This window comes from Furipterus horrens, unplaced genomic scaffold (assembly GCF_987537825.1).
Source record: "Furipterus horrens unplaced genomic scaffold, mFurHor1.1.pri manual_scaffold_3, whole genome shotgun sequence".
In the NCBI taxonomy this organism is placed as follows: Eukaryota; Metazoa; Chordata; class Mammalia; order Chiroptera; family Furipteridae; genus Furipterus; species Furipterus horrens.
Genome location: NW_028327173.1, coordinates 125,868,361 through 125,895,385, shown reverse-complemented (window position 1 = coordinate 125,895,385; position 27,025 = coordinate 125,868,361). Strand labels below are relative to the sequence as shown.

Here is a 27,025-nt window from a genome sequence, read left to right as displayed (position 1 = left end):
TTTACAGAGCAGGTCTTAGTTTTTGGTATTTCCTTAAAAGTGACATACTGAACCAAGTTCACCAAACCCTTTACAAAAGAATAAACTTCAGCTGGTGTATCTCTCCACACAATGCCCCTCTCCTTTCTTGGAGAGTGCATAAAAACTTTACTCTCTACAAAAGAGAGAGAGAGAGAGAGAGAGAGAGAGAGAGAGAGAGAGAGAGAGAGAGAGAGAGAGAGAGAGAGAGAACGAGAACTGCTGCTTTGCGTTTAGCCCTACATAGAAGATATAGAAGATGGAATTGGGCAGAGGCAGGTTAGAGATGACAGCTTTTCTTTTTTTTCTTTTTCTTTTAAAGATTTTATTTGTTTTTTTTAGACAGAGGGACAGGGAGGCAGAAAAGGGGAGAAACAGCTGTCTGTTGCCTCTTGCACACCCCCAACAGGGACCTGGCTGGCAACGCAGGCATGTGCCCGATCGGGAGTCAAACCAGCAACCTTTCAGTTTGTGGGAGGACACCCAGCCCACTGAGCCACACCAGTCAGGGCAAGAGGACAGCTATATTTAAAGTTTCAGAGCTGAGAATATGGTCTGTTAACGGTTTCCTCGATTCCGTCCTTAGCACAGCCAATTAACCATGTAACATGCCATTGAGCCCCTTGGTAGTTAATGCCAGTGTATAGATGAGTATGGAGAGAGAGAAGTCTGCTCTAGGGAACAGCACTTCTAATGTGAATGAACATTATGTCATGCCTGTTTAAATTTAGGTTGAGTGGTTGGATTTTTCTACTGTCTTTTTTTAAGATTTTATTTATTTTTAGAGGGGGGCGGGGGAGGGAGGAAGAGGGAGAGAAACATTGATACGAAAGAGAAGCATCGATTGGTTGATCAGTTGCCTCTTGTAGTCACCCCACCCAGGGACCTGGTCTGCAGCCCAGGCATGTGCCCTGACAGGGAATGGAACTGGCAACCTTTTGCTTCACAGGATGGCACCCAACCAAGCCACGCCAGTCAGAGCACCACAGTCTGTTTCTTCAGTTTTCTCCCCTTTGGAAACCGCAGGCATTTGAGTTGGTCACCCTTCAGATGGATTCCTAGTTAGTGTATGTCTTCCCAAGCCATTCTGAAGAATGCCTGGTCTAGGTCTCAAGGCTAGTCAGGATGATTCTGGTCTTCCTCCACAACCTCAGTGCTGTGCTGGTTAATGTTTCTTTAACTGATGTTCTCCAATGCCATTTGAACTGTTCATTTTTCTGTTGACTGAGAGATCTCTGTGTTTTGTCCTTCGTGTCACTTTCACTGGTGAAAATATGGCCATGCAATTGCTTACCAAATGAGTGAAAATGGGATGGAGAACCCTAACTTCAGGATTCAGTGGGGTTCCTTCACAGGGTGCCCTTGTGGCCTTAAGGCAGGTTCACTTGACCTCTTTCTGTTTCAGTTTCTCTACTATAAAGGGCATATTGACCTACCTCACAGGGGTGTTGTGAGGATTAATAAATGTTGGTACAGTGCTTTGGAAATGTGAAGGTTCTCTGTAAATGCTAAGAAATAGCAAGTGCAGGGCAAAAAGCTAACCGTGCCCATCAGTTAATCTGTACCAAGATGGCCTTGAGGGGAAGGAGGTAGAGCAAGCAGGTCGGTACACCTCCTTGGCCCCTTACATTTTTAGAGCACTTGTGGGGGTGGGGGTCGACTGGAAGCAGCAGTGTGGGGACAGGGAGTGGAGAGTTGTTTAATGCGTAAATGAGTTGACTACCACACTTTGCAAGGGTTTTCTCACTAACGAATCCTGTAAATTAGGTAAAGAATATGTTACCCTCTCAAGGGCATACCTAAGAAAGATTTTACTCTGCACGTTCAGAACAACTTGGTTATTCCATAGCTCACTTGTTTGTCCCTGATAAAAATAGCCAGCCTGGGGTGGCAGCCAGAAGAATGTGGGGTGAGGAGCTGTTTTCCTTTTTTGTTTTGTTTTTAAGATTTATTTGCTTTTAGAGAAAGGGGAAAGGAGGGAGAAAGAGGGAGAGAAGCATCCATTGGTTGCCTCTTGCAGGAGGACCAGCGACCCAGGCAAGCGTCCTGACCGAATCAGCGACGTTTCGCTCTGCAGCAGACCCCCAACCAACTGAGCCAGGCCTGCCAGGGCGATGAGGGGCTTGGCTTATTCCGTGAATCAGAGCGGAGGATGGCCGGAGAAGAAACTGCAAAAGAAAAGGAGTCAAGCCTGTACTGTAGACCAGTGAGGCTCAAAGACTGGCGACACCTGGTTTCGAAAAGCTTATGCAATATTCTGGTTTCCTCCTCTTCGCACCGTGAGGGGGGTAATCGAACGGCAACCTGGGGTATGTGCGTGCCCTGAGCAGGAACGGAACGCGGGATCTCTCGGCCTGCGGGAGAACGCTCCAACCAACTCAGCCACACGGGGCAGGGCTATTCTTAACGTCTGGCAGTGAAACTAGACAAGTCGAGCGCAAACTGATCTATTTTAGGTGGAGCATTAAGCAGAAAGAGAGTAAAATGGGGGACGGGGGAAAGGTTTAAAAAGGGAGTGTCGTACGGGAATAGGGAAGCGACTAAAGATCTGAAGACCAGGGCGTACAATCCCAGTTGAACCTCACGTTAAGATTGTCAGTAGGTAGGCAAAGACCACAACGTACGCCCACGCCCACTGTAAAAGCTAGGCGACGAAAGTACCTCCTAATCAACATACAAGCAGCGGGACAGGCGAGGATAAACTTTCCTTACCCTGTTCAGCCTAGCCCAAGCAGCAGCTCCCGACTTTCCACACAGCCATAACCCCATCAGGAACGCGGGAAAAAGAGAAAAAAAAAAAAAAGAAAAAGGAAAGCCAAAAAGAACCCAATAAAAGCAAAAGAAGGTCTTCAAACAACGACCAACTTCACACTGCTTGCAAGCTTCGCGGCGCCACCACACAGTCCGCGTACTCGCTCTCACAGAACGGAGAGCAACAATTTTGCAACGTTCCCACATCTAACATTCGAACAGACAACAAGCCAGGGGAGAGCGCGAACGCAGTCCCCCACTACCACAAATTATGCAGTCGAGTTTCCCACATTTGGGGAAATCGCAGGGGTCAGCACATCCGGAGTGCAATGGATAAGCCTCGCCCTGGGAAAACCACCTTCGTGATCATGGTATCTCCCCTGCCAGGTAAGTATGAGTTGCTCTGCCCGCCTACCCCCGAACCCTCACGCTCGCCTCGCTCTTCACCCGCGGCGACTTTCCCCGCGCCCCCTCCGCACCATCGCCGCCTCAGCGTCCCTCCCCCGCAACCACGCTCGCGGCGAAAGCGACCCCGGGGGCGTTTGCGTCTCCGGGGGGCCGCGACACGGGACGAGTTGGCGCAGGCGGACTAGGACCGGCAGCCTCTGCGCTGATGCTCATCTGCATATACCACGCCCCCCATTGTGACCTCCCGGGCGCGGCGTCTTTCATTCTGCCCCGGGGCTGTCGCGGGGGCAGGTGGCCGCATGGCAACTAGTCCCGACCCGAGAGCACGGGATCTCGCCGCACCCCGCGCCGGGCGCCTATGGCCCCAACGAGGATGTGGGTCAGGGCTCGAGCTCTCGCTTTCTTTTAAAGGCGAAAAGAACACGCAACACGGTGTCAGTTAAACTTAAGTACTAAGAGCAGAGTTTCCTCACCAATTTAACACGAAACTGTCTTCATCCTCATTCAAGCTCTTTCGGGTTACCAAGTGACCTAATCTTGCAACAGCCAAAGGAAACCTCGAACAGAACGTCAGGTCAAGGCTCCTTTCAGGGGGTAGACTCGTAGGCCGGGGGAGGGGTGTTGCATGCACGTCTTTGAAAATCAAATGAACAGAAATGTCACACTTCCAGCCTGGGTGGTTAGGCTGCCCCTTTCAGGAAAGACGAGAGTCTTTCTTCAGATCGAGTGGAAGTTTAAAAGGTGCTTCCTCCCCGTGTGAGCAAGAGGATTGAACTCTGGTGTGTTCCTGAATGGTCAGTGCAATGGAGCAAAGCAAGGCAAGAGGCAGGACTAGAGACTATAGGGCCAGGGAAGGTTCTAGCTGCGCCAAGATCCCAGGAAACGTATTGTGTCGTCATCCTTTTTGATTGTTGGTTGTTTCGGGAAGTTTCCTTCCTTAGTGTGCATTTCAGAGGGGAGGGGCCGCAGGAGGCCAGCGTGGAGCTGGGGGAGAGATTTCCCCCACCCCCGCGCGCCAGGAGCCGGCAGGAGGAAGTCATTGCGCTGAGCCTGCGCGAGACTCGTTAAGTGTTTGGCTAAGGGAGAAGCCCTCCTACCTCCTTCCGGACCCTGGGTGGAGGTGGGGCCGGAGGATATAGCGGGCGGGTACGTTAAGAGGTCAACGTGAGGCAGGGGGAGGTGCTGTGCGGGAGAAACACCTGCCAGTCTAGCCTGGGAAAAAGGTCCGGGAGAGGACTTTTCTGGCCCTGGAAGCTACGTGGCCGATGGCGGCGCAGGCCACGCACGCGGACCCCAGGAAGGAGCCTAAAGCCGGACTGCGGGCCGCGAACAGGCTAAGCCACCTGGATGACCGTGTGGCAGCCACCTGTGGTTTCCGAGGGTCGGTGTTTTTAAGTGGAAGGCGGAACTCTGGGCGCAGCCTTGAACTGGTCCGGCAGAGGGTGGCCGGGTTTTCCTCTGGGTGTGCCGGAGGGGATGGGCTTTGAAGCAGCAGCCTGCCATCCTCCCAGATTGTGCAGCTTTGTGAATAAAAGACCTCTTTTCTCGCAAAACCTCTGCCTCCGGAATTTCCCTATGGGTGGTGGCGGGCAGCCGAACCCCAATTTTGTTCGGTAACATTTCCAAAAAACACAGGGTTCTCTTAACCCCAATACAATTACCAAAATCAAGAAATTAACATGGGTATAATATTATCACTTACACTATTCGATTTTCTTTTTAAATTTTTTGTAATTGATTGTAGAGAGGGAAAGGAAGCGGGGACGGGGCGTGGGTAGAGAGAGAGAGATGGATTTGCTTTCCACTTCTTCATGCATTCATTGGTTGATTCCTGTACGCGCCCTGGCCGGGGGTCGAATGCGCAAGCTTGGCGCATCAGAGCTACAGGGCCAGGGCGACATTATTCAGTTTTCATCAGTCGTCCCTATAATGTCCTTTACAGCAAAGGAAAATTGAAAACCACATATTGGGTGCAGCCGTCATGTCTCTTTAACCTACTTTAACCCAAAATAGTTCCCAGGTCGTTCTTTGTAGGCATGTTTGAAGACTAGAGGCCAGTTATTTTGTAGAATATCCTTCACTTTGGGGTTTGTCCTATGTTTCTTCATACTCATAATCACATTCAGGTATGCATACACACACACACACACACACACACACACACACACAAATATATATGTTTAAGGTTTTACTTATTTATTTTTAGAGAGAGGGGAAGTGAGGGAGAGAAATATCAATGTGTGGTTGCCTCTCACACACCCTCGACCGGGGACCTGGCTCGCAACCCAGGGCATGTGCCCTGAACTGGGGAATCGAACCAGCAACCCGTTGGTTCGCAGGCCGGCATTCAATCCATTGAGCCACACCAGCCAGGGCCAGGTATGTATATTTGAAACGAAGACTACCTACGTGATTTTGTGACTCTTAGGGGTTGACTTGTGCCCCTCCAAAAAAATACGTTGAATTTCTCGCCCCTTGTACCTATGAACGTGAGCTGACTTGGAAATAGGATCTTTGCGGGTGCAATGAAGTTAAGGTGAGGTCGCCAGAGTGGGCCCTCATCCAATGCAACTGCTATCCTTCTAAGATGAAAATGCCACGTGAAGAAAGGGACATGCGGGGAGAACACCACGAGATGACAGAAGCAGAGCTCGGAGTGATGTAACCACAAGCCAGGGATTGACTGTCACCGCAGAAGCTAGGAAGAGGCAAGGAAAGATTCCACCCCAGCGTCTCAGCGGGGGTGTAAGGGGCAAGGACACTGGTGACTCTCAACCCAGTAGGAAATAATTGGCAGCAAAGGACAAATGTAATCTTGAATCAGGGGGTCTCCGAGCCAGAGGCAACAGTATTAGCACACCTACAAGTCAGGAAGGGACATTCCGCAGCTCGGCACAAATGCCTCTGGGATCGAAGGGGGAAGATATTCAACACCAAACACAGGGAAATGGGAAAATGTAGCTAGACAGCCCAGCGAACAAGTTAGGGAAATTTCAAAGGAGAGCTGGATCACCCTCAGTTAATTCAGCTAATCGCGTTAGATGGTAACTCCGGAGTATCCAAAATGGAAAAACGGAGGGGGGTGGGGGGGACGTTTACTCGCATTAGGATAAAAATGGCCTGCTCCGTTTGTCGGCGCGCACCTTTGATTTGGCTGCGGGAGCTGCGGACCTGTGAATAGACAACTGCCTCCGTTATCGCTAAAGTCCTGTGGCCCAGTGTTCTTATTGTGAGCGTTTCCCACAGGAGCACGGCCCTGCCGACACCTTGACTGTGGATTTCCAACTTCCCGAACTGTGAGAGGATAAACATCCGTTGTTCTGATCTACCCAATTTGTGGTAGAGGCATATCTTAGAGACGCTGCGGGTCAAGTTCCAGTAAGAAAGCGAGTGTCGTAAAAAGCACGTCATAATCTTCCTGCTGGTCCAGGGTCTTGCCTTCTATTTTTAGAAAAACGCAACACCTGTGAAGCAAGCTACATTGAAGTGCAGTAAAACTAGAGGTATGCCTGTACTTTGACAACCCTGAAAAATTAATGCAGTGCCTTCCTCCGGGCATCACACTTGGAGGTGCGCAAAGTCAGTTTGTTCAATCACCGGTGGCGTTAACTTAACATTGATTCCTTGATGAAGGTGCCGTATCAGTTATCCATTGCTGTGTGACAGACTGCCGTAAAACTTAGTTATTTAAAATAATGACCATTCGCCCTGACTGGTGTAGCTCAGCGGGCTGGGCGTCGTCCTGCAAACCGGAAGGTCTCCGGTTCCATTCCCAGTCAGGGCACATGCTACCATCGCGGGCCAGGTCCCCGGCGGGGGCGTGCGAGAGGCAACCCACCGGTGTTTCTCACATGCGGATGTTTCTCTCCCTCTCTTTCTCCCTCCCTTCCCCTCTCTAGGAACAAATAAATAAAATCTTTAAAATAATGACCATTCTATTTGCTCACGAGTCCTTGGATCAGCAATTCTGGCTGGGGCTCAGCTGGACAGTTCTTCAGGCCCCAAGTGGGATCACTCATACAGCTGCAGGCAGCCTGCAGTCCGTTGGGGCCTGGCCAGTCCGAGGGACCTCAGCTGACATGGTTCATCTTCACCAACAGGCTAACCTAGACTTCTCACGGTGGTTGCAGGACAGCAAGTGAGAGCAAGTCCCAATGAGAAAATGCTTTTCAACCTTCTGCTTGCATCACATTTACGAATAATGTTCCGTTAGCCAAAGCAAGTCACGGAGCCAAGCCCAGAGTCGATCAGGGAGGGCACTGCAGAAGCGCACACGGGTGCGCCGGGGGGCCGGTACCGCAACCCTCTGCCGCCGGAGGTGTTTGCCAGGTTTGCCCTTGGTAATTATTCAGTAATTTGTGTGGAGATAATTTGAAGACAACGTGTAAGTATTCAGCTCCTCATCAGACTTTAGCACAATAGTTTTTAACCAAATCTTGATTTTCTAATTCCATCATTCGTTCTGCATTTATTAGTTGGTGGTCTACTGTAAGGAAGAACTTTCCCTCCTTCCCTTACGTACGAGTACTATGAACTCATGGTTGTTATTCAGTTGTTTATAATCCATAACTTTTTATTTGTTTTGATGTTCACATGTTCTCGAACTGGGCCCATGACAGCGCCTTGAAGTTAGCTTACCTTTTGAGATGTTCTTATAATTTTTGGAGCACTTCCTCATTTTCTGGCATGAGACGTTCTGGGCTCATCCAGGGAAGGTGACTCCTTGAAAATTGGCTATTTCTCCAAAGAGCCTGGTTCTATTTATTGGGGAATGGCATTTAGAAAGCAAGAACAGGGCGCTGGGTATGCTTATTGTTACCGGGTGTCTTCACTTCTAGGCCCCTTCAGTGGCCAGAGCCAGGAAATGCATATATGTCCTACACACATCTATCTATATCTATTAAAAATGAGCAGGGCCGTACTGATGCCTTCGATTCCAATTTCCAACTTGACACCTCATGGTTCCTCCTTGCCCTCCCATTCTGTACTTGACTCCCAACACCCATTTACTCATTAAGTCAATCCTACCCTACGCACAGCATTATCACAGAATTGTTACAGTTGTATAGCTATGGAAAACGAACCTGGTATGGGACACTTCAGTATTTGTTGGCAGTTCTTGTCCTTAGACCTGAAGATGCTTGCTTGTAGTCAATGTACTTGCTTATAGTCCTTTTGGTTGTTTTGCTTTTTGTTTTTGTTTTTCCCATTTTCCCATTTTTCCTAGACAAAGGGTAGCATACTGCATATATTAATGCTTTTTTTTATTTTTTAACTTAAGACAGTAAATAAGTCATATCTAGAGAAACCTAGAGGTCAAGCAAACCTGCCCTAACCTGCCCCAACCTGCCCCAGGCCACAAAGGCAGCCAAAGAAAAAGTAAACATCCCTGGCTGGTGTGGCTCAGTGGATTGAGCGCCGCCCGCCTGGGAATAAAAAGTTCTCGGGTTCATTCCGTGTCAGGGCACATGCCGGGGTTGCCCGGCCAGGTCCCCAGTTGGGGGCGCGCGAGAGGCAGCCAACGGATGGATGTTTCTCTCCCTCTCTAAAAATAAATAAGAATAAAATCGGAAAGAAAGGAAGAAAGGAAGAAAACTGGAAGCCCCAAAGTGATTTCCCTCTGGGAAAAAAAGGCGGTGAGAAAAACTGAACTCCCCAATCTAACTTTAAACTACAAACTAATGTTTATTTTAACCAGAAGGCTCGCAGCAGGTCTCTCCGGACACTACTCGGCTTCAGTGGCGTCACAATGGGGGGCGTGGCGTATGCAGATAAGCATCAGCGCAGAGGCTGCCGGTCCTAGTCCGCCTGCGCCAACTCGTCCCGTGTCGCGGCCCCCCGGAGACGCAAACGCCCCCGGGGTCGCTTTCGCCGCGAGCGTGGTTGCGGGGGAGGGACGCTGAGGCGGCGATGGTGCGGAGGGGGCGCGGGGAAAGTCGCCGCGGGTGAAGAGCGAGGCGAGCGTGAGGGTTCGGGGGTAGGCGGGCAGAGCAACTCATACTTACCTGGCAGGGGAGATACCATGATCACGAAGGTGGTTTTCCCAGGGCGAGGCTTATCCATTGCACTCCGGATGTGCTGACCCCTGCGATTTCCCCAAATGTGGGAAACTCGACTGCATAATTTGTGGTAGTGGGGGACTGCGTTCGCGCTCTCCCCTGGTCATTTTTTTTGGGTTCGGAATGACAGATCCTTGGTGGCCGCTCTTGCTTTCTCGCTGTGCGGTTTTTTTTTGTTTTTTTTTTTTTTTTCCTGTGCTCTATTGCTTCTCACTCACGAAGCTTCGCTTGCTGCGGGTTCAAGAGTGGAAACTATCTCGTGTCTTTGCGGCCCACGGCACCATCCCCCGTTCGTTCTCTACGCGAGCGATTGTTGAAATTCTGTACACGACAGTGAAGTATATATTTAATCATCGGACTCGCAGAGAGGGACAAGAAAACAAAACAAGAACAGTCACCGACTGACTTACACGGGATGGCGGTGGCTGGTGTGGCTCGGTGGGCCGTTGCTGTGTTGTCGGCTGTTGTCTTTATTTTCTTCTTTTTGGACAACCTGAGGGGGAAAAGGGTTAGTGTGTGTCAGGGCTGGAAGAGGCCATCCCCAAATTCCCCACAGCCCCTGATTTAGGGGATGGGGGAAGGAAATAACACAGCTTTTGAAGGTACTTTGCATCTCCACGGCTGGCAGCTAGTGTCCTCGTTATGCAGATGGTTGTGGCCACTGCCTGGCGCCAGGGAGACGGGAGGAACTTTGACCGCAGGATTCCTGCCGGTGAACGCACTGGTCACCCTACCCACTGCGGCACAGGCCGCGGTTAGCCGGCAGCCATTGGGCCCGCTGGACCAGGCGGTTTGAAAGACTGCAGATGTGCCCGGCCCCAGCCCGCCATGGGGTGGGGTGTGTAAGGATTAAGAGCTTGGAGAACACTGCCACAGGGGTGGGACCTCCCCCGCCCCGCAACCAGCCAGGGATCGGTGGGAGGTACCCAGAGCGCTGAACTGTGACTGGAAAATACTGAGCCACGGACTCTTATTTTCCTAGAGGGAGAGGGTACCTCTGACTTGCCTATTCTGAAACTGGCCTGACCTGACAGAAGGGGAGGCAGGACTGTGTGCTGGTGGGTGTTTTGAAGGGAGCGGGACTTAACGGCAGAATTCGGCCATCAATCTAAATCTGTATAACCTTCGGATAAACAATGCCTTTCCTTTTCACCAAACTCTGGTACTGGGAATTATGCTTTCTGGCGGCTGGCATAGGCCCCTCATAACTGATCAGGCTGGGGGCCCCAAGTGCCCCTGACTAAATGGCCCAGTGTTGGATGTTTTAAAAATTCTTGTGGCTCACACCGCCGGGTTGAAAATCGCTGCTGTATTGGGGGGCGGGGGGACGGGGGGAGGCTGAGCGATGGAGAAAGGGTGTCAGGCCAGACGTGGGGACCGCTCCCAGGGCTTAATGAGCCAGACAGATAGATACCAAGCACTCTGGCCAGTCTTGGGGCTTGGCGCCCCTCCTCTTGCCCGCTCACCAGGACTCCTTTGGTAGAGGCGGCTGCTTCCCGAAACTGGTCAAGGTTCTGTGGCTTCCCGAAGAGGTGCTGGTTGCTGGAGTCCGAGGTGGAGAGGTAGAAAACCCCGGTGTCCGGGTCGGACTCTCCTTGCCCCGGTTCCATGTATTTTACAAACGTTTCAGCTCCTACCTGGTGTGGGCCCACCACTCAAGACTGCTCACTCACCCAGCGAAAGCCCCACAGAAGCACGGCAAGCCGTACCGAAACGTATCGGCAGGCACCTCTGCCTTGAGGGCCCCGAGCTGAAGTTAGCTAGGGCAGGCCCGGGCGCCGGGCGGGGGCGCCTTTGCTGAAGGCGCAAAAAAAAACGTCAGGCACCTCCTTCGAGCCGGAATCGAACCAGCGACCTAAGGATGTCCACGCAGACGTAGCCTACAGTCCTCCGCTCTACCAGCTGAGCTATCGAAGGGCGCACGCTGTCGGGGCTGGGTCATGACTCTTTCCTGCGATGACCTACGCCAAGACACTGGAGCGCCCGAAGTCGAACACGCCTAGGCGTTGGCCCTTTGAAGAGAGCCGGGCACACGCCGCCACCGCTCCCTGTCCCGGCGGAACGAGCGAGTCCTCTGCGGTGGCCCCGCCCCGCAGCTACGCTTTTTTCAGGAAGCCTGGGCCCGGGCTCTCACCTGTTGCCTCATTTTCCCTCCCTGTGCCCCTTTCCACAGGGGGTTGAGGGGCGGGGCGACAGCGATCGGCGGCCAGAAGGGAGGTGGAGGGGCGTCGGCGAAAAGGCTTGGGGCTGGTTGGCGGAGGCCTCCGGCGGGAAAGGCGGAGAACCCACCGGAGCCGGCACGGGTGGGTGGCTGCGAACCACCAAGCCCCCTGCTGGTTTTTAAGTGCCTTTAGTTCAAATTTATCTTTATGCCAAAAATGCATAAACCAACATCATCTTGCCCGCATCATGCAAATCTACTGATTGATCCCCCTGCTTTGGTCCTTGCCACCCTTGCAGCCAAAGTGGTATTTCGGCGGGGGGTGGGTTGGGGTGGGGGTGGGAGAGACGGTGTGTGTGAGCTCAAGCCATTCCTCTGCTCAAAACCTTGCTGGTTCGCTCAGATTTAAAGCCTTACAATGCTCTACAAGGCCCTCATGACCTTGCCCTCACCCAGTCAGCTCTATGACTTAATTTTGTACAACTCTTTCATTTTGTCCCAGACACAAGGGCCTGCGTGCTATTCTCCAAATACAGTCTCACCTGGCCTGTTGCTCCTGCTGATCTTTGTGCTAGGGATGCTCTTTTCCCAGACACCGCTGTGACCAACTCCCTCACCTCCTTCAGGTCTTTGTCCACATGGCACCTTCTCGATGTGGCCCCTTTTTTTAAAAAAAAATGTAATCTTTACTGTATTTTTTCCCCGTTACCATTTAGCCCCCTTCTACCCGCCCCCCCCCCATCAATGTGGCCTCTTCTGACCACTCAGTTTAACACAGCCGCTTACTGCAACTCCCGATCCCCTTTATCTCCTTTTCTTTCCTCTGTTCCATAGCTCCTAACACCTAACATATTAATTAACTTACCTAGTGTGCCTATTGTCGATTTTCTCCCACCCCACTCCTCCTCTGAGTAAAATATGAGCACCAAAAGGGCTTTTTGTTCCCAAGTTCCTGAACAGTGTCTGGTGCGGTGTACGCATTCAACACACATTTGTTGAGTGGAGAAATTCTCGATGTCGGCAAAGAGGAGATCAGAATATAAAAGAAGGGGCCAGGGTTTACCCAGGGGGAGTGCAGTCGTCTAACTTGATCACAAAACAGAATTCCTTAAATTGACAACTGCGGAACTCTCAGCATATGACCCACCCATCCAAGCTGCTTCCTGTACCAATAGACTTGACCAGACTCCAGCACGGCTTCTAGCAGCATCAGGTCCTGTCCCTAGGAAGGACACACACACACACACACACACACCCATTAAATGTCTGCCTGAGGAAGCCGAACACCCGACCTCCCTTTCCTAGAGGTTTATATCCCTTTGACAGAGCCTTTCTCCCAGTCTCGGAGAGGATAGCATCCTAACTTCAGCCACTGCCCGCCAACAAGCACGGCTGGCCTAGCTGCCTTCATACTGACCAGTCCTTGTAGTTTTTCGCTTCTCTGACTCTACCGGGGCGCCGGACCCTCCATTCTCCCTTTAGAACGCCTCAATCACCTCTGCACTGATCGGAATGGGCTCAGCCTTTCCCACTCCGTCGGTAGTTACCGAGTAAAATCTGTTTCACCACTCTCACTACTGTCTGCTGTGTTCATCTTTGGCAGAGTCCGAGTCAGAAAGGACCAGGGGGCACTTTGGGGCCACCCTGTTGTGCGTGCTGGCCAAGGCAGTACGAGCGGAGAAGGCAGAAGGGCGCCTTGACCCCTGAACCACTGGGGCTCCGGGGAGACTCGCACCCCGACCCCACTCCTGGCTGCGGTTGAAGGGGACCGCCCAGCGCTTTAACTTGGTTTTCTTTCTACAAAACTTAGAATCCTGGCTTTTCGTCTCGCCTTTCTAGGTTAGGCTACCACATATTCCGGAGCACGTTGTGTCACTTTGATCCAGAAAGACCACACGAATAAGCATTACCATGATTTCTTATTAAGTGACTTAGCACTTGACGTCAACCGGCAAAAAGGCCTTTCCTGAGTTTTCTATTACTTGAAGGTGAGTCCCACAGGCGGGGACAAAAATGGGATGAAATTATATTTTGCTGAAAGGAAGGCGAGACCAAGCCCGAGCCATGACCCACACCCTCGGTGGGGCCATACGCGCTGGGCGCCAGGTGCCGCGAGATCCCACCTTCTCGGGTCCCGGGCTGGTCGCCGGGAGGCCACCTGCGTACGTCTGGCTCGCGTCAGAATGGCTGACGCCGCGCCAGGGAGGTCACAATGGGGGGCGTGACGTATGCAGATGAATATCAGCGCAGAGGCTGCCGGTCCTAGTCCGCCTGCGCCAACTCGTCCCGTGTTGCCCCCCCCCCACCCCCCAACGGAGACTCAAACGCCTCCGGGGTCGCTTTCGCCGCGAGCGAGGTTGCGGGCGAGGTACGCTGAGGCGGCGATGGTGCGGAGGTGGGGGGGCGCGGGGAAAGTCGCCGCGGGTGAAGAGCGAGGCGAGCGTGAGGGTTTGGGGGTAGGCGGGCGGAGCAACTCATACTTACCTGGCAGGGGAGATACCATGATCACGAAGGTGGTTTTCCCAGGGCGAGGCTTATCCATTGCACTCCGGATGTGCTGACCCCTGCGATTTCCCCAAATGTGGGAAACTCGACTGCATAATTTGTGGTAGTGGGGGACTGCGTTCGCGCTCTCCCCTGGAGTTTCTGGGTGGCAAAAGTAGTAGTAGCGGGGCTTTTATTTTCATCTTTTTTTCTTTTTGGTTCTTTTGTTTCTGTCTGAGTGTCACCGCGTGGTGTTCCCACTCTGTTTCACTGCGACGTTGTTTTCGTCCTAGCCGCGGAGAAGACGGGTTTTCTCCATGGTGCGCCTGCGTTGGTTTATCGCCTTGTTTTGTTTTTCCCGACAAGGCAAGGTTGGCGCTGGGGGTTCTCTGGGTTTTCGGCAAACTCAGGAGGAAGCCTGGGTTCCGACGGCAACGCCGGCCTACTTCGCGCTTGCCCCGCCTCCCCCGCCCCCCCCCACCCCAGCCGGTTTCTCTAAGAGCCGGAAGGCCGGACAATTCTCTCCTAGCAGTCCCTTCTCTCTACTTATGTATTTTTCTAAGCGAAGGAAACAAAAGAAAAGAAAGTAACGCCAACGGGGTTCCAGGAAACCACGGAGAAGACAGAGCACAGGAGGAAAAGCTACTGAGTGGGAGGAAGCGGTAAAAACGAATGAAATTGAAGCAGTAATCCAAAAACTCCGGGCACACAAAAGCCCTGGACCAGATGGCTTCGCAGGCGAGTTTTACAAAACATTTAGGGAAGAACTAACGCCTACCCTTCTCAAACCAGAACTACAGGTCAATATTGCTGATGAACATAGATGCTAAAATCCTCAACAAAATGTTGGCGAACCGGATCCAGCAACACATTAAAAAGATCATACACCATGACCAAGTGGGATTCATCCCAGGGGTGCAAGGATGGTATAATATTTGCAAATCAATAAATGTAATACACCACGTAAACAAAATGAAAGACAAAAGGCACATGATCATATCAAGAGATGCTGAAAAAGCATCTGATAAAAGTACAACACCCATTTATGATGAAAACAGCGAAATGGGAATAGAGGGAGCATACCTCAACATAATTAAAGGCCATATATGAGAAACCTGAGGCCAACATTATACACGATGGGCAAAAACTGAAAGCATGCCCCCTGAGGTCAGGAACAAGACAAGGATGTCCACTCTCTCCACTCCTATTCAACAGAGTCTTGGAAGTTCTAGCCACAGCAATCAGACAAGAAAAAGAAATAAAAGGCATCCAAATTGGAAAAGAGGGATTAAAACTCATTATTTGCGGAGGACATGATAGTGTACATAGAAAACCCTATAGACGCCACAAAAAAAAAAAAAAAAAAAAAACTACTCGAATAAGTGAATTTGGCAAAACAGCAGGGTACAAAGTCAATATTCAGAAATCAAAGGCATTTATGTACACCAACAATGACATATCAGAGATAGAAACTAGAAGAAGAAAAAAATCCCACTTACTATAGCAACAAGAAACATAAAGTACCTAGGAATAAACTTAACCAAGGAGGTAACAGACCTGTACTCGGAAAACTGTATAACACTGAAGAAAGAAATTAAGGAAGATACAAATATCTTCCTTATGCCATGTTCATGGGTGGGAAGAATCAACATCATTAAAATGTCCATACTACCCAAAGGAATTTATAGATTCAATGCAATCCCCACTAAAATACCAGTGACATATTTCACAGACCTAGAACAAATACTTCAAAAATGTATATGGAACCAAAAAAGACCCCAAATAGCCACAGCAATCTTGAGGAAGAAGAACAAGATAGGAGGGATCACAATATCTGATATCAAACTATACTACAAGGCCACAGTAATCAAAACAGTCTGGTACTGGCATAAGAACAGACATATAGATCAACGGAACAGAATAGAGAGCCCAGAAACAAACCCAGGTCTACATGGTCAAGTGATATTCGACAAAGGGGGAAGGAACATCAAATGGGATGAAAAGAGCCTCTTCAACAAATGGTGCCAGGAGAACGGAACAGGGATGTGCAAAAAAAAAAGAAAGAAAGAAAGAAAGAAAGAAAGAGAGAGAGAGAGAGAGAGAGAGAGAGAGAGAGAGAGAGAGAGAGAGAAAGAAAGAAAGAAAGAAAAGAAAGAAAGAAGAAAGAAACTAGACCACCAACTTACAACCTACCCCAGAATAAATTCAAGATGGAACAAAGATTTAAATGCAAGCCGTGACACCATATAAGTCCTAGAGGAAAACATAGGCAGGAAAATTTCAGGTATCCCACATAGCAATATTTTCGCCGCTGTATCTCCTAAGGCAAGGGAAATAAAGGAAAGAATAAACAAATGGGGACTACATCAAACTAAAGAGTTTCTGCTCAGCAAAAGAAAACATCAGCAAGATGAAAAGGGAACCAACCATATGGGAAGACATACTAGCCAATGATACCCCAGACAAGGGATTGCTCTCCAAAATATATGAAGAACTTATACGACTCAACACCAAGAAGGCAGACAACCCAATTAAAAAATGGGCAAAGGACCTGAACAAACACCTCTCCAAAGAGGACATACAGACGGTTCATAGGCATATGAAAGAATGCTCAACATCACTAGCCATCAGAGAGATGCTAGTAAAAACCACAATGAGATACCACTTCACACCAGTCAGAACGGCCATCATCAACAAATCAGCAAACAACAAGTGCTGGCGAGGATGCGGAGTAAAGGAAACCCTAGTGCACTGCTGGTGGGAATGCAGACCGGTGCAGCCACTGTGGAAAACAGTATGAAATTGTCCTCAAAAAACTAAAAAGGGAACTGCCTTTTGACCCAGCAATTCCATTGCTAGCTAGAATTATACCCAAAGAATCCTGAAACACCAATTCAAAAAAAAACCTATGCGCCCCTATGTTCATCGTAGCACTATTTACAATAGCCAAGTGTTGGAAACAGCCTAAGTGCCCATCTGTAGACGAGTGGATCAAAAAACTGTGGTACATTTACACAATGGAATACTATGCAACAGAAAGAAAGAAGGAACTCCTACCATTTGCGACAACATGGATGGAACTAGAGAGAATTACGCTTAGCAAAATAAGCCAGGCGACGAAAAACAAATACCGTATGATATCATCTAATACAGGAACCTAATGAACAACATAAACGAACGAACAAAATTGAACCAGAGGCATGTAAACAAGGAGCGGACTAACAGTTACGGGGGGGGGGGGGGCGGGGGGGGGGACAGGGCGGGGCTCCGGGCGGGGGGCTGGTGGCGAGATGGGGGTGGGGGGTAAGGGGGGTAAGTAAGGGAAGGGTCTAGTCAAGGAACTTGTATAAATGACCCATGGACATGGACAACGGGGTGGGGATTGACTGTGGGAGAAGGGGTGGTGGGCTGGGGGAGGGGGGGAGCAATGGAGGAAAAAGTGGGACAACTGTAATAGAAAAACAATAAATAGATAGATAGATAGATAGGCAGAGGATCTGATTAGACACTTCAAAGAGGACGGATATACAGACATGGGAGAAACATGCTCAGTGTCAGAGAAATGCAAATTAAAGCCGCAATGAGATCTCACCTCACACCCATCAGAATGGCTATCACCGATGAATCCACAAATGAAAAGTGTTGGTGAGGATATGGAGGGAAGGGAACCCTAGCGCACTCTTGATGGAAATGCAGATCGGTGCAGCCACTGTGGAAAACACTATAGAGTTTCCACGAAAGATTGAGGAAGGACCTGCCTTACCACCCAGTGATTCCTCACCTAGGGATTATATCCGAAGAAACCCAAAACACTAATTTGAAAGAACACATGCACCCGCTATGTTCATTGCGTCATTATTTACAATAAGCCAAGCCATGGAAGCAACCCAAGCCCAAGTGCCCGTCATAGACCAGTGTGTAAAAAAACGGTGATACATATATACAACGGGATATTACTTGGCCATAAAAAGAATGAAGTCTTAGCATTTGCGACAGCATGCATGGACCTAGAGTATTATGCTCAGTAAAATAAATCAGAGAAAGACAAATACCATACGATTTCACTTACCTGTGGCATCTAAAGAACAAAATACAGGGACAAACAAAATCAAAACAGACTCATAGGCACAGGGAGAGAACTGGTGATCGCCAGAGGAGGAGAGTAGGGAGGGAGCCACGGGGTGAAAGAGGAGAAGGGACTAAGAAGCACAAACTGGTAGTTATGGAATAGTCACAAGGAAGTAAGTAAAGCATAGGAAATAATAGTCGATAATGTTGTGATAACTATATATGGTGCCAATTGGGTACTGGAAATATCGAGGGGATTACAGAGGCGGATTTAACGGAGGGCGCATCGGGCACGCACCCTGGGCCCCAACTTCTGAAGGGCCCCGCAAAACCCCAACTTTACACTTTTTTCTAATGACACCAAGTTTGGTTTCATATGTGCAATTTTTTTTTCTTTTTAATTACATACAAGTTTACAGTCGACGGTAAAACCTGATAGTATGTTTATATTCGCTTATTTTCATTATTTCTTTACTACGCTGCATACTATGCACACACCACGCTGTACAGGCCCCGCCAGACCTCCTAGCCAACTCCTGTCTACACCATTTCAGACCGAGTGGCTTCTCTTCTTTTTATGGCTGCCTGACTTTATTTTAGATACTGACCCAGAGTACCATACATGATGGTTATAAAAAGTATCTTAAGCTTATCACCTGCCCTTTTACCTGAGGGTAGCATAGCTTCCCTTCCAAAAAGGCTAGTATCTTAGGCCTGGTTCTTTCACGAGGTGCCTTGGTGTAAAACCCAACAACCAGTGTTGAGGAAAACAGGTCTTTGTTTACAATATTCCAACCTGGGGAGGGCAGTGAGCACTTGAGCTCAGAGCCCTGTTCTCCCACAGGACCCAGCACTTCCCTTGTTCCCCAAAAGGCTAGAAGCCAAAAACATGCCAAGAAGTTCCCCATCCCTTATCTGTCAGCTCTCTCCTTCAGGATCTGGGGTACGATGTCATCAGCCTCCGTACAACAGCCCAGGAAAACATGTGCCGTGTTGCACTGGATTATACATGGTTCTCTCTCTGCCTTTTAAAAGTTTTCTTTTAAAACTGCATGGTGCTCTCTTTATACCTCCTTGCAAACCATGCGGAGTTCCCAGTCTTCTTGTAAACCGCATGGAGTTCTCCTTTCCCTGTCAAAGCCACATGGATCTCCTCTTCTACCTCCTTGCAAACCGCGTGGATCTCTCCCTCCAGAATGGCTATCACCTTCTTTTTAAATCCCTGACTGTGTCCTGTGACAGTGGGCAGGGTAACTGGTTCTGACCATTCACAGAATCTTGCACAATCCCTGTATGCTCTTTCCTCATCATTCTATGGCCAAAACCCCTACCATCTCCATGGGGCCTTGGAAGAACCAAAGCCCTTTGCAAAACTAAGACACTAGCTACCAGCCATAGATATGCAAAGGCGTCTTGAAAGCTGTCCCCTTCCCCCACCCCCCAACTGCAGGCTCAGGGGAATTTTGGGGACCCCACTCTGTAACACATCCATCGTGGAGGACCAGCTGTGCAGGAGCAGAAAGGTGGTGCTCTGACGTGGTCTGTAGCTGTCCACTGGGTGCGCTGGCCCTGGGGTTTCCCAAGCGGTGCAGGCCAAGGTCAGTTCCCACCTGTGTTTTGCTCAGGGTACCTTGCCTGAGCTATAAAGCAACCTGAGGATGAACTGTAACTCAGGCATGTGTCCTAACCAGGAATCCAACCTGGCGACCTTTTGCTTTGTTGCAAAACTGACCTACACCAGTCAGAGGTGGAGATAGGTGTTTAAGAAGATAATTAAAGTTAAATGAGGTCATAAAGGGCTCTAACTGAAATCCTGGTGTTCCCTAATAAGAGTAGAGACATCAGGGATGGTTTCAACCCAAGGAAAAAGCCTCGGAAGGGTGAAAAAGGTAAAGGGATTAAGCGGTAAACACACACACACACACACACACACACACACACACACACACACACTTCAAAGTCAACAGTATTGCCATTGCCAGAGGGGAATGGGGGTAAGGGTGGCAGGAGAGGGTAAAGGGGGGCGGGGATAAATGGTGATGGAAAGAGACATGATATGGGGTGGTGAACACACAATACAATATAAAGTGGTGTGTTATAGAATTGCATACCTTAAACTTATATACTTTTCTTAACCTATGTAATCGCAATAAATTCAATTTAAAAAAAACAAAAAAATAAAACTGTTCAGCTAAGAACTAATTGGTAAATTGCTCAAGATTGGCAGATTGAGGAAATCTCAGAGGCGGGAACTGGTGAACCATCCATATGTTTCAAAACTTTCCTCCATCTAATTATAGCCTTACCTTTTCTGATACATACTGGTGCTGCCTATTCTGCGGTTTCGTGGAAATGCTTTACTTCCTGCAGTGTTGAATATGATCGTGGACGCTGAGATAAATCCAGCAGGCAGGATGACTGGCCAGAAACGAACGGAGGACTGTGGCTCGCTTTCGTCCAACAGTAAAGCGCGGGAAGCCTCACCGTCCTTTTATTAGGATTTCAAAAGTTACTAGAACAGGGGGTGTGACATTCCAGCCAACAATAGAATAATTTTACAAGTGAAAGAATTCTTACAAAGTATCATTAATATGTAAAATACAGCCAGGGTAACTCATGGTTTAGCTAGCACCTATCGGGGAAGCAAAGCAGACCCACTAATCCTCAATGCCAGCTCCATTTTAAGACTTTACTAACAAGGAGGCAGATGGAGTACACAACAGAACTCGCTGTTCCCAGGATTCCATGACCCAGTGGCCTGAACGGCTTAAGGCCGCAGGCAGAGACAAGATTAGCTCATCATCTCCTGAGTCACAGGACGACACCTGGGCGGAGGAGCATGAGAATGCCCCTACCCAGAGATCTGTGTTCCTGCAACAACTTCCCCTCTGGTGACAGATCAACAGATTGTAGATCTTCTGGGTCGCTTCTCTACAGTTCCAAATAGATAGGCTCTCTGCCTGAGGAACACGTGTTCCTTTCTCCTGAGTCTCAGCACACTGGATTGGGTGCTGTCCTGTGAACCAAAGTGTTGCTGGTTCGATTCCCGGTTGGGTCACATGCCTGGGTTGCGGCCAGGCCCCCAGTATGGGGCTAGAGGAAGGCAACCGATAGATATATCTCTCACACATTGGTGTTTCTCTTGCTCTCTTTCTCCCAACCTCCCCCTCTCTCTAAAGAAATAAATAAAATTAAATTAAAAAAAGTTTTGATTGGAAGAATCTCTCTAGAAGACAGGAGTGCATTAACTGTGCGAGGCAAATGTAGGAGTAAACCCACTAGCGAATTCTTCGCTCACCTTCAATATGTGAGTCTGTAACTACTTGTAGCTGTAAAGATAGTGATGATAAGTCACATCCAAACTGATGGAGATTCTATCAGGCCCTTCCATCCTTTTTCATTTTTATTTTAAAATTATTTTTCATAAATTATGTATTGGTTTCGGGTGTAGAGCTCAGTGGTGAGGCAATCATATACTCTACATAGTGTTCCCCTGCAGAGGCGGATTAAGGTCGGTTGAGGCCCTGGGCGCAGAAGAAAATATTGGACCCCTTAAAAAAAAGAGAGAGACAGTGAAAATACAAATACTTACTTATACGCACAGAAAACTATTTTTAAAACCGTAAATGAAACAAGTATTTGCGTATATCGTAAGTGCACTGCAGGAGAACCTTTGTAAGTACAAAGCAGCAAATACGATTCTATTGCTCCGATGAGCGGTAGCGCAGCCGCGCGGGGCCTGTACAGCGTGGTGTGTGCATAGTATGCAGCGTAGTAAAGAAATAATGAAAATAAGCGAATATAAACATACTATCAGGTTTTACCGTCGACTGTAAACTTGTATGTAATTAAAAAGAAAAAAAAATTGCACATATGAAACCAAACTTGGTGTCATTAGAAAAAAGTGTAAAGTTGGGGTTTTGCGGGGCCCTTCAGAAGTTGGGGCCCAGGGTGCGTGCCCGATGCGCCCTCCGTTAAATCCGCCTCTGTAATCCCCTCGATATTTCCAGTACCCAATTGGCACCATATATAGTTATCACAACATTATCGACTATTATTTCCTATGCTTTACTTACTTCCTTGTGACTATTCCATAACTACCAGTTTGTGCTTCTTAGTCCCTTCTCCTCTTTCACCCCGTGGCTCCCTCCCTACTCTCCTCCTCTGGCGATCACCAGTTCTCTCCCTGTGCCTATGAGTCTGTTTTGATTTTGTTTGTCCCTGTATTTTGTTCTTTAGATGCCACAGGTAAGTGAAATCGTATGGTATTTGTCTTTCTCTGATTTATTTTACTGAGCATAATACTCTAGGTCCATGCATGCTGTCGCAAATGCTAAGACTTCATTCTTTTTATGGCCAAGTAATATCCCGTTGTATATATGTATCACCGTTTTTTTACACACTGGTCTATGACGGGCACTTGGGCTTGGGTTGCTTCCATGGCTTGGCTTATTGTAAATAATGACGCAATGAACATAGCGGGTGCATGTGTTCTTTCAAATTAGTGTTTTGGGTTTCTTCGGATATAATCCCTAGGTGAGGAATCACTGGGTGGTAAGGCAGGTCCTTCCTCAATCTTTCGTGGAAACTCTATAGTGTTTTCCACAGTGGCTGCACCGATCTGCATTTCCATCAAGAGTGCGCTAGGGTTCCCTTCCCTCCATATCCTCACCAACACTTTTCATTTGTGGATTCATCGGTGATAGCCATTCTGATGGGTGTGAGGTGAGATCTCATTGCGGCTTTAATTTGCATTTCTCTGACACTGAGCATGTTTCTCCCATGTCTGTATATCCGTCCTCTTTGAAGTGTCTAATCAGATCCTCTGCCTATCTATCTATCTATCTATTTATTGTTTTTCTATTACAGTTGTCCCACTTTTTCCTCCATTGCTCCCCCCCTCCCCCAGCCCACCACCCCTTCTCCCACAGTCAATCCCCACCCCGTTGTCCATGTCCATGGGTCATTTATACAAGTTCCTTGACTAGACCCTTCCCTTACTTACCCCCCTTACCCCCCACCCCCATCTCGCCACCAGCCCCCCGCCCGGAGCCCCGCCCTGTCCCCCCCCCCGCCCCCCCCCCCCCCCCCGTAACTGTTAGTCCGCTCCTTGTTTACATGCCTCTGGTTCAATTTTGTTCGTTCGTTTATGTTGTTCATTAGGTTCCTGTATTAGATGATATCATACGGTATTTGTTTTTCGTCGCCTGGCTTATTTTGCTAAGCGTAATTCTCTCTAGTTCCATCCATGTTGTCGCAAATGGTAGGAGTTCCTTCTTTCTTTCTGTTGCATAGTATTCCATTGTGTAAATGTACCACAGTTTTTTGATCCACTCGTCTACAGATGGGCACTTAGGCTGTTTCCAACACTTGGCTATTGTAAATAGTGCTACGATGAACATAGGGGCGCATAGGTTTTTTTTTGAATTGGTGTTTCAGGATTCTTTGGGTATAATTCTAGCTAGCAATGGAATTGCTGGGTCAAAAGGCAGTTCCCTTTTTAGTTTTTTGAGGACAATTTCATACTGTTTTCCACAGTGGCTGCACCGGTCTGCATTCCCACCAGCAGTGCACTAGGGTTTCCTTTACTCCGCATCCTCGCCAGCACTTGTTGTTTGCTGATTTGTTGATGATGGCCGTTCTGACTGGTGTGAAGTGGTATCTCATTGTGGTTTTTACTAGCATCTCTCTGATGGCTAGTGATGTTGAGCATTCTTTCATATGCCTATGAACCGTCTGTATGTCCTCTTTGGAGAGGTGTTTGTTCAGGTCCTTTGCCCATTTTTTAATTGGGTTGTCTGCCTTCTTGGTGTTGAGTCGTATAAGTTCTTCATATATTTTGGAGAGCAATCCCTTGTCTGGGGTATCATTGGCTAGTATGTCTTCCCATATGGTTGGTTCCCTTTTCATCTTGCTGATGTTTTCTTTTGCTGAGCAGAAACTCTTTAGTTTGATGTAGTCCCCATTTGTTTATTCTTTCCTTTATTTCCCTTGCCTTAGGAGATACAGCGGCGAAAATATTGCTATGTGGGATACCTGAAATTTTCCTGCCTATGTTTTCCTCTAGGACTTATATGGTGTCACGGCTTGCATTTAAATCTTTGTTCCATCTTGAATTTATTCTGGGGTAGGTTGTAAGTTGGTGGTCTAGTTTCTTTCTTCTTTCTTTCTTTTCTTTCTTTCTTTCTTTCTCTCTCTCTCTCTCTCTCTCTCTCTCTCTCTCTCTCTCTCTCTCTCTCTTTCTTTCTTTCTTTCTTTCTTTCTTTTTTTTTTGCACATCCCTGTTCCGTTCTCCTGGCACCATTTGTTGAAGAGGCTCTTTTCATCCCATTTGATGTTCCTTCCCCCTTTGTCGAATATCACTTGACCATGTAGACCTGGGTTTGTTTCTGGGCTCTCTATTCTGTTCCGTTGATCTATATGTCTGTTCTTATGCCAGTACCAGACTGTTTTGATTACTGTGGCCTTGTAGTATAGTTTGATATCAGATATTGTGATCCCTCCTATCTTGTTCTTCTTCCTCAAGATTGCTGTGGCTATTTGGGGTCTTTTTTGGTTCCATATACATTTTTGAAGTATTTGTTCTAGGTCTGTGAAATATGTCACTGGTATTTTAGTGGGGATTGCATTGAATCTATAAATTCCTTTGGGTAGTATGGACATTTTAATGATGTTGATTCTTCCCACCCATGAACATGGCATAAGGAAGATATTTGTATCTTCCTTAATTTCTTTCTTCAGTGTTATACAGTTTTCCGAGTACAGGTCTGTTACCTCCTTGGTTAAGTTTATTCCTAGGTACTTTATGTTTCTTGTTGCTATAGTAAGTGGGATTTTTTTCTTCTTCTAGTTTCTATCTCTGATATGTCATTGTTGGTGTACATAAATGCCTTTGATTTCTGAATATTGACTTTGTACCCTGCTGTTTTGCCAAATTCACTTATTCGAGTAGTTTTTTTTTTTTTTTTTTTTTTGTGGCGTCTATAGGGTTTTCTATGTACACTATCATGTCCTCCGCAAATAATGAGTTTTAATCCCTCTTTTCCAATTTGGATGCCTTTTATTTCTTTTTCTTGTCTGATTGCTGTGGCTAGAACTTCCAAGACTCTGTTGAATAGGAGTGGAGAGAGTGGACATCCTTGTCTTGTTCCTGACCTCAGGGGGCATGCTTTCAGTTTTTGCCCATCGTGTATAATGTTGGCCTCAGGTTTCTCATATATGGCCTTTAATTATGTTGAGGTATGCTCCCTCTATTCCCATTTCGCTGTTTTCATCATAAATGGGTGTTGTACTTTTATCAGATGCTTTTTCAGCATCTCTTGATATGATCATGTGCCTTTTGTCTTTCATTTTGTTTACGTGGTGTATTACATTTATTGATTTGCAAATATTATACCATCCTTGCACCCCTGGGATGAATCCCACTTGGTCATGGTGTATGATCTTTTTAATGTGTTGCTGGATCCGGTTCGCCAACATTTTGTTGAGGATTTTAGCATCTATGTTCATCAGCAATATTGACCTGTAGTTCTGGTTTGAGAAGGGTAGGCGTTAGTTCTTCCCTAAATGTTTTGTAAAACTCGCCTGCGAAGCCATCTGGTCCAGGGCTTTTGTGTGCCCGGAGTTTTTGGATTACTGCTTCAATTTCATTCGTTTTTACCGCTTCCTCCCACTCAGTAGCTTTTCCTCCTGTGCTCTGTCTTCTCCGTGGTTTCCTGGAACCCCGTTGGCGTTACTTTCTTTTCTTTTGTTTCCTTCGCTTAGAAAAATACATAAGTAGAGAGAAGGGACTGCTAGGAGAGAATTGTCCGGCCTTCCGGCTCTTAGAGAAACCGGCTGGGGTGGGGGGGGGGCGGGGGAGGCGGGGCAAGCGCGAAGTAGGCCGGCGTTGCCGTCGGAACCCAGGCTTCCTCCTGAGTTTGCCGAAAACCCAGAGAACCCCCAGCGCCAACCTTGCCTTGTCGGGAAAAACAAAACAAGGCGATAAACCAACGCAGGCGCACCATGGAGAAAACCCGTCTTCTCCGCGGCTAGGACGAAAACAACGTCGCAGTGAAACAGAGTGGGAATACCACGCGGTGACACTCAGACAGAAACAAAAGAACCAAAAAGAAAAAAAGATGAAAATAAAAGCCCCGCTACTACTACTTTTGCCACCCAGAAACTCCAGGGGAGAGCGCGAACGCAGTCCCCCACTACCACAAATTATGCAGTCGAGTTTCCCACATTTGGGGAAATCGCAGGGGTCAGCACATCCGGAGTGCAATGGATAAGCCTCGCCCTGGGAAAACCACCTTCGTGATCATGGTATCTCCCCTGCCAGGTAAGTATGAGTTGCTCCGCCCGCCTACCCCCAAACCCTCACGCTCGCCTCGCTCTTCACCCGCGGCGACTTTCCCCGCGCCCCCCCACCTCCGCACCATCGCCGCCTCAGCGTACCTCGCCCGCAACCTCGCTCGCGGCGAAAGCGACCCCGGAGGCGTTTGAGTCTCCGTTGGGGGGTGGGGGGGGGGCAACACGGGACGAGTTGGCGCAGGCGGACTAGGACCGGCAGCCTCTGCGCTGATATTCATCTGCATACGTCACGCCCCCCATTGTGACCTCCCTGGCGCGGCGTCAGCCATTCTGACGCGAGCCAGACGTACGCAGGTGGCCTCCCGGCGACCAGCCCGGGACCCGAGAAGGTGGGATCTCGCGGCACCTGGCGCCCAGCGCGTATGGCCCCACCGAGGGTGTGGGTCATGGCTCGGGCTTGGTCTCGCCTTCCTTTCAGCAAAATATAATTTCATCCCATTTTTGTCCCCGCCTGTGGGACTCACCTTCAAGTAATAGAAAACTCAGGAAAGGCCTTTTTGCCGGTTGACGTCAAGTGCTAAGTCACTTAATAAGAAATCATGGTAATGCTTATTCGTGTGGTCTTTCTGGATCAAAGTGACACAACGTGCTCCGGAATATGTGGTAGCCTAACCTAGAAAGGCGAGACGAAAAGCCAGGATTCTAAGTTTTGTAGAAAGAAAACCAAGTTAAAGCGCTGGGCGGTCCCCTTCAACCGCAGCCAGGAGTGGGGTCGGGGTGC

General features: G+C 48.6%; 5 non-coding genes across 5 annotated transcripts; 2 read left to right on the top strand and 3 right to left on the bottom strand.

Moving 5' to 3' along the window:
* Positions 1-3,000: 3,000 nt before the first annotated feature.
* On the bottom strand, positions 3,001-3,164 carry LOC150015899 (U1 spliceosomal RNA). Its single transcript, XR_016510185.1, has one exon. It is a non-coding gene; the product is annotated as a U1 spliceosomal RNA (small nuclear RNA).
* Positions 3,165-9,174: 6,010 nt separating this feature from the next.
* LOC150015898 (U1 spliceosomal RNA) lies at positions 9,175-9,338 on the top strand. The gene has a single exon (XR_016510174.1). It is a non-coding gene; the product is annotated as a U1 spliceosomal RNA (small nuclear RNA).
* A 1,725-nt stretch (positions 9,339-11,063) lies between these two features.
* On the bottom strand, positions 11,064-11,153 carry TRNAY-GUA (transfer RNA tyrosine (anticodon GUA)). The gene is given in 2 exon segments: positions 11,064-11,099; positions 11,117-11,153. It is a non-coding gene; the product is annotated as a tRNA-Tyr (tRNA).
* A 2,720-nt stretch (positions 11,154-13,873) lies between these two features.
* Positions 13,874-14,037, top strand: LOC150015896 (U1 spliceosomal RNA). Its single transcript, XR_016510163.1, has one exon. It is a non-coding gene; the product is annotated as a U1 spliceosomal RNA (small nuclear RNA).
* A 12,079-nt stretch (positions 14,038-26,116) lies between these two features.
* LOC150015895 (U1 spliceosomal RNA) lies at positions 26,117-26,280 on the bottom strand. The gene has a single exon (XR_016510152.1). It is a non-coding gene; the product is annotated as a U1 spliceosomal RNA (small nuclear RNA).
* Positions 26,281-27,025: the final 745 nt, after the last annotated feature.